The sequence below is a fragment of the Littorina saxatilis genome, linkage group LG4, assembly GCF_037325665.1.
Source record: "Littorina saxatilis isolate snail1 linkage group LG4, US_GU_Lsax_2.0, whole genome shotgun sequence".
In the NCBI taxonomy this organism is placed as follows: domain Eukaryota; kingdom Metazoa; phylum Mollusca; class Gastropoda; order Littorinimorpha; family Littorinidae; genus Littorina; species Littorina saxatilis.
This window is the reverse complement of record NC_090248.1, coordinates 47905817-47913592: the sequence shown is the minus strand read 5'-3', so window position 1 is coordinate 47913592 and position 7776 is coordinate 47905817.

Sequence of the window (7776 nt, the reverse complement as noted above, 5' to 3'; positions counted from 1 at the left end):
GCATGTGCAGTTCACAAAGTGGCAAATTTGTAGGTTAAATTATCTAACTTTTGCATCACCAATGACACCAACGCTTTCGTGTCTGAGGATTGCCCTGAACCTAGCTGTAACTGCATGCTTTCTTCAGGTCATCGATAGCCTGGGGGTTGAAGGGGATGTTTTTACATACTCAGACATTCAAAATAATCAAAAAGGTAAAAGCCTGAAGGGTTTAAATTAGGTAAAAATGGCTACCGCTCAATGTCAAAACTCGTTCTGTTTAGTCGACCCCCGAATTTGGAGAAAAAAATTAAAATTGCACAAAAGTCAGACCATTCAATTTACAAAATTGCCACTTACTGGAAAGGCAGAACATAAACTGAAGTTAATGAATACCATATATAAAATAATTGGTTCAACAGATGCAGAAGTAATTTGCATGGTTGTGGGTGTCCTTTTTAGGGGGGTCAACCCTGTAGAAGAGACAATTTTCTTTAATTATCAATCCGTAATATATTGTTTGTTATGCATACAAGATTAACATTGACAAATACTTCAAGACTCCTCATTGATCTTAAGAAATGTTGTGGTTTTTTTTGTCACTGACTGATTCACTTTCTATTCACTTTACTCTACATAAGTCACGACAAGAAAAGCAAGGGAGGTAATTTCTTCGGAAGAGGTAATTCTCTCCCCTCAGAACGATTGTTGTAGTTTGCTTGATTTTGTTCCCTTCTAATAAGTATTATTTAAAATAGATCTTTACATCTTGATGTGAAAGGCGCAGTACCCCCCTCCCCCCAGGATGTTAAATTCTAGGTTGTGTCCATGTAAAATCCTGATCCTAGTCAAGATCCGAGTTGGTTTTTCATGCAACTGTGCCTCTTTATGCCACTCAATTAGACATACTTTGCAATCCATAATTGCACGAAACTAAGTACAGGAAATACGTTGTTGTCGTGTTTTTAATATTACATAATGAAATAAAAAATGTCACAACTGGTTTCGTGTTGGGCTTTCTCTCTCTGTCTGAATCTCATAATTACTTCCTTCTGAGGCCTGAAATGTGTTGCAGGCATTGTTCAGCTTACATTTATTGTTACAATTTTTGTGGATATGTTATTAAGTGTGTCTGTGTTTCTATCATTCGTTATCAGTGTGGTTAAAAAAAAGGCACACGTCAAAGTAATTTACCCTTCATCATTATCAAAACATGCAGATACAGGTAATAAATATTTGTGATACTTTAAACAAATACAATGTTTGTTTGTTGCGGGTTTTTTTTTCAGAGCAAACACACATCGTATTTGTTCAAACGTGTATATTCTGCACTTTCTAATACCCTGCATGGATCTCCAAATCAAGAATAATGAAAAGTCGTCTAATAGCCCTGCAGCACTCACACGAACATGATAGAAGCTTGCATGCATGCACCCAGGCTCGCTGTCTTCGGCTAAAAGAGCTTACCGTTGGATCTTCGCTCAGACAAATGTAGCTGTCTTGTCCACTTGCTCCTGTCGCATAGATCTGCAATGTGCAACATCATCTTTGATTTATAAGTCTGAGACACAGACAAACACACGCGCGCGCACATTTGCGAGAGAATGCACGTCAGTCTATTCAATCAAACAATATAAAAACATACCACAGACGTGGTGGTGGAAACTGGACATTCGCCGTATAACAAAATCAAGAGATTCATTTGTGTGTGTATGTTTAATCAAAAGTTCATCTTGCGCACATTCAGTCTGTATTGTAACAGGACCCATCCCGTAAAAACTTCGAACAGATCTATTAAATTCTGAAATCCTTGACAAGTTTTTTTTCCAATCATCTGTATCTGACCGAAGTAAAAAAATAAAAAAATCAGCCAGCACACGCATCTACCCCCTTACACGACAATACATATGTGGCGAAAAAAGGAATCGAGAGGGGGGGGGGGGGGGGGGGGGGGGAACAAGGAATAAATTAGATCCAGAAATAATTCCACTTCATCATTCCAAAATTCAAGTGTGAAGTGATCAGATACTGTGGTAAAGATACGTGCTTAGTATCACAACTACAAATACAAGCCCTAGGGTTTTAAATCAAGGAAACAATTAAAGTTAAAGAAAGATCAACAGAAATGTCGGGAACATGTAAAATATTGTACTTACAATCCGTTTCAGCATGCTCTTCGAATAATAATCTCCCAGTCAGCCTCGTGCTTACGACTTCGACAGGATGTTGCCTCTCACGCTGAGCCAGTACATTTGGAGTGAATTCAAAGGCCAGAGATGCAGTACAAGCACATTAGTTAGATCCAATTCATTTACATTGCTACCTTGCCCAATTTATGGCTATTTCTGTTGGTAACATCACACATGTGGCAAGCAGTGCTTGTTGCCGACTCTGCTGGGACAGGCAGCAGACGATTTTATTTAGGAACCAAATTCTGATTGGTTAAAACATAAAACCGGAACTCAAAGTACCACTTGTTCTTTGGAAGTATCAAATCAAGAACAGATAATCAGGTAAATCTGAAATGGGTTCAACACTTTTAAAAAATCGTAGTAAATCAGAAAACACAGTAAACGTTGGAAAAATCGTCCAGTATCGCTTCTACAGGTCTATACTTGGACAAAACATAAAGCAATTCAGTAAAGCTGACACTTCAAAATGTCTGTTTAGTTACACTTTAAGAACTTCACGAACTGATTACGATTCAGCTACGAATCCTAAAATGTATCAATTCGTGGCGCGATTCGTGGGAGTCGTTGGATTCGTGGTCTGTGTGGAATAGGGCCATTATTAGCTATGAATAAAACCATGGATCCCTATGATATTCATCCGCTGGATCTTGACTGAAATACAAGCCACATAAAAAAAAACACTCGTGTTGTAACCTATACATAACCTAACACAATAACGTAACAATAAACTTACATCAACACAATCATTATCTACGTATGGACAACACAATGCAATAGATGCACAACTCACAACAAGAGGCGAAGCCATCAAGGCTCACGTAAGAAATCGACAAACAGTAACACAAACTCAATCACTCCATCACACACCCACACACACACACACACACACACACACACACACACACACACACACACACACACACACACACACACACACACACACACACAGAAAGAGCATAGGTGCAAGAAAGCGAGACACTAGATCTAGATCTGTCTGTCTGCATGTAGCCTACTTACAGGGACACGACTGCCAACTAGTCTCGGCCCGCTCAAAATAATAATGACCGAGACTTTCAGTACTTCCTTCGCGTGACGTCTAACCCTCTTACGTCATAATGTGACGTCAATGTAATGTGACGTCTTCAAATGTTAGAGTTTCTACCACAGACATACACACATACGCACGCACGCACAGACAGACAAAGTTACGATCGCATAGGCTACACTTACGTGAGCCAATAAGTAGAGGTTACATGCCGAGTCTCAGTGATTATTAAAAATAATGGTCGAAGTTCGCGGATCATGAAAAATGCGAGCTTCAGCGAGCTTTTTCATGACCGCGAACTGAGACCATTATTTTTAATAATCACTGAGACGAGGTGTGTAACCTCTTTATTCCTCCTTTCTTCAGTTATTCCAAAAAAATAGGAGTTTTTGTGCGAAAGTTTGATCGAATCCGAATCACTCAACCAGTCAACCTGCGCAGGCGATCGATTAATGCGCGGTTGTATAGTTCCGTGCAAATCATTCCATTCTGTTAACACTTCTTTTCAGTTTCCCTGTTTTGGACTAAAATCAAGTACACAGATATGCTGTTATTCTGCTGTGGCGGTAAAGGCAGATATTGTGTGTTCTGTTTATGTTTTAGTATCGCTTAGTAAATGTTCTTTCGTCAAATGGGACTAGCAGACGAACTTTTGCACCCGTGTTCCAACGTTAATTACTGTATGAAGTTCAGTTTTCTGGGGAAAATAGTGTATGAAACCGCTTTATGTTGTTTAAATTGATGAGATGTGTGCATTTGGTTGCGTGTGATCTGTTTATAAAATGAAATATTGTTGAAAACTGACCGTCGGATTGCAGTCAGTGTTGTCGAAGAAACTGCGTTAAAAGAAGGGGAACTACTCTTGTCGCCAGAGTCTGAGTTACTTGCCGTGGGAATTTGCTTGTGATGAACGGTTTGTGCACGGCAGATCTAGATTCAGAAAACAACCGAACTCATGGATTTTATATGGAGATTCATGTGTTCAGGCCTGTAGTTGTTAATTTAAATGCGGTATGTTTGTATTGTTTGCTCCAGAGATGTATACTTCGTACGTATAGAGCATTCGGAACTTTTCAGTCGCAAAAGTAGTACCGAAACAGAACAGCTTCTCAACCCATTGCACTATCGAGGATTCAGGCTGTTGCTGGCTCGTTATTTGTTTGGTTGCTGGGTCATTATCGAAAAATAACTAGCTCTACAAGTTTACAGAGGTAAAGAAGCAGAGGGGGGAATAAGTAGAGGTTACATGCCGAGTCTCAGTGATTATCAAAAATAATGGTCGAAGTTAGCGGATCATGAAAAATGCGAGCTTCAGCGAGCTTTTTCATGACCGCGAACTGAGACCATTATTTTTGATAATCAGTAATCACTGAGACGAGGTATGTAACCTCTTTATCCCTCCTTTCTTCAGTTATTCAAAGAAAAGAGGAGTTTTTGTGCGAAAGTTTGATCGAATCATATTCACCCAAACAGCCTACCTGCGCAGGCGATCGATTAATGCGCGGTTGTATAGTTCCGTGCAAATCATTCAATTTTGTTAACACTTCTTGTCAGTTTCCATGTTTTGAACTAAAATCAAGTACACAGTTATGTTGTCATTCTGCTGTGGCGGTAAAGGCAGATAGTGTGTGTTCTGTTCATGTTTTGGTATCGCTCAGGAAATGTTCTTTCCTCGAATGTGACTAGCAGACGAAGTTTTACACCCGTGTTCCAACGTTAAAAACTGTATGAAGTTTAGTTTTCTGGGGCAAACTAGTGAATGAAACCGCTGCATGTTCTTTAAGTTGATTAAATGTTTGCAATTGATTGCGTGTGATCTGTTTATAAAATGAAATATTGTTGAAAACTGACCGTCGGATTGCAGTCTCGTCGATGCAGCTGAAATCGGGAAGGGGAACTACTCGTGTCGGTAGACAAAGTATGAGAGTTACGTTTCCTTGGAATCTTGCTAGCGATAAACGATTGCGCACGGCAGATCTGAATTCAGAAAACAACCAAACTCATGGATTTTATATTGAGATTCATGTGTTCAAGCCTGTAGTTGCTGGTTTAAATGCGGCATGGTTGTATTGTTTGCTCCAGAAATGTATATTTTGTACATTAGAGTGTTCTGAACTTTTGAGTCGCTAAAAGTAGATCCACAATGTGTACAGTCTCTACCCATGAGCTATCGAGGATTCAGGCCCGTTGTTGGGTAAGTGATTTTGGTTGTTGGGTAAGTTACCGAAAAATAATTAGCCCTACAAGTTTACAGAGAGAAAGAAGCAGAGGGGGGGGGGGGGGGGATAACTCACAATATATCGCTTCACACGATTAACTTGATTGGGATTGTTAACAGATACCGCCAATGTATAATGTCTGTTTCAGTGTCCTCAGCAGGACGCTTGGACAACATTTCACAATTCAGTGATGAAGACGTGGAATACCTGCTAAACAAGCTTGACGATGAACAGCTCGTCTACTTAGCGCCGGCCATCCTTATAGCCCTCATTGTGATCATCGTCGGCGGCGTCGGCAACCTCCTTATCCTCTATATCTTCCCGCACCACATCAAGAGGTCCTCAACTAATTACTTTGTCCTTGCCCTCGCTTATTACGACTTAGTCGTCTGCCTCCTGATTATGCCTATGGACATATATGTCTCCCACAAAACCTACAACTACCGCAACGTATTGTTATGTAAGGTAGGATTTCCCTTTCGATGTCGTTCATTTTACACCTAGTGACAGGTTGTACAATCTTCAATCGCATGCAGGCTTCTCTTTTTACATTTAGTCAAGTTTTGACTAAATGTTTTAACGTAGAGGGGGGAATCGAGACGAGGGTCGTGGCGTATGTGTGTCTGTCTGTCTGTCTGTCTGTCTGTCTGTCTGTGTGTGTGTGTGTGTCTGTGTGTGTGTGTAAAGCGATTCAGACTAAACTACTGGACCGATCTTTATGAAATTTGACATGAGTTCCTGGGTAGGATATCCTCAGACATTTTTTTCATTTTTTTGATAAATGTCTTTGATGACGTCATATCCGGCTTTTCGTGAAAGTTGAGGCGGCACTGTCACGCTCTCATTGTTCAATCAAATTGGTTGAAATTTTGGTCAAGTAATCTTCGATGAAGCCCGGACTTCGGTATTGCATTTCAGCTTGGTGGCTTAAAATTTAGTTAATGACTTTTGTCATTAAAAATCTGAAAATTGTGAGAAATTTTTTTATTTTTATAAAACGATCCAAATTTACGTTCATCTTATTCTCCATCATTTTCTGATTCCAAAAACATATAAATATGCTATATTTAGATTAAAAACAAGCTCTGAAAATTAAAAATATAAAAATTATTATCAAAATTAAATTTTCGAAATCAATTTCATCTTATTCCTTGTCGGTTCCTGATTCCAAAAACATATAGATATGATATGTTTGGATTAAAAACACGCTCAGAAAGTTAAAACGGACAGAGGTACAGAAAAGCGTGATATCCTTCTCAGCGCAACTACTACCCCGCTCTTCTTGTCGATTTCACTGCCTTTGCCATGAGCGGTGGACTGACGATGCTATGAGTATACGGTCTTGCTGCGTTGCATTGCGTTCAGTTTCATTCTGTGAGTTCGACAGCTACTTCACTAAATGTTGTATTTTCGCCTTACGCGACTTGTTACATTTAGTCAAGTTTTGACTAAATGTTTTAACATAGAGGGGGAATCGAGACGAGGGTCGTGGTGTATGTGTGTGTGTGTGTGTTTGTGTGTGTGTGTGTGTGTGTTTGTGTGTGTGTGTGTGTGTGTGTCTGTGCGTGTGTGTAGAGCGATTCAGAGTAAACTACTGGACCGATCTTTATGAAATTTTACATGAGAGTTCCTGGGTATGATATCCCCAGACAGTTTTTTTTCATTTTTTCGAGAAATGTCTTTTATGACGTCATATCCGGATTTTTTTTAAAGTTGAGGCGGCACTGTCACACTCACACCCTCGATTTTCAATCAAGTTGATTGAAATTTTGGCCAAGCAATCTTCGACGAAGGCCGGACTTCGGTATTGCATTTCAGGATGGAGACTTACAAATTAATTAATGACTTTGGTCATTAAAAATCTGAAAATTGTAATAAAAATTATTTTTTTATAAAACGATCTTTAATTACTTTTATTTTATTCTTCATCATGTTCTGATTCCAAAAACATATAAATATGTTATATTCGGATTAAAAATAAGCTCTGAAAATTAAAAATATAAAAATTATGATTAAAATTGAATTTCCGAAATCGTTTTAAAAACAATTTTATCTTATTCCTTGTCGGTTCCTGATTCCAAAAACATATAGATATAAAGTTAAAAAACAAAGGATTACTGTACTCACCAATACAAAGACGACACAAGACGATTACGAATTTTCGCTTCTGGAAGCTTCATCAGGAAAAGACAACAAAAGACAACAAAAAGCAGACGCAACACGGAACGAACAGGGTTTGAAAGAAAATGGAGGGGAAGCACGCAAAAAGGGGAAGGAACTCTAGGAACGGAAATGAATGAAAGGGGAGAGAAGTGGTTGGATGATGTCAAGGACAAGGGCA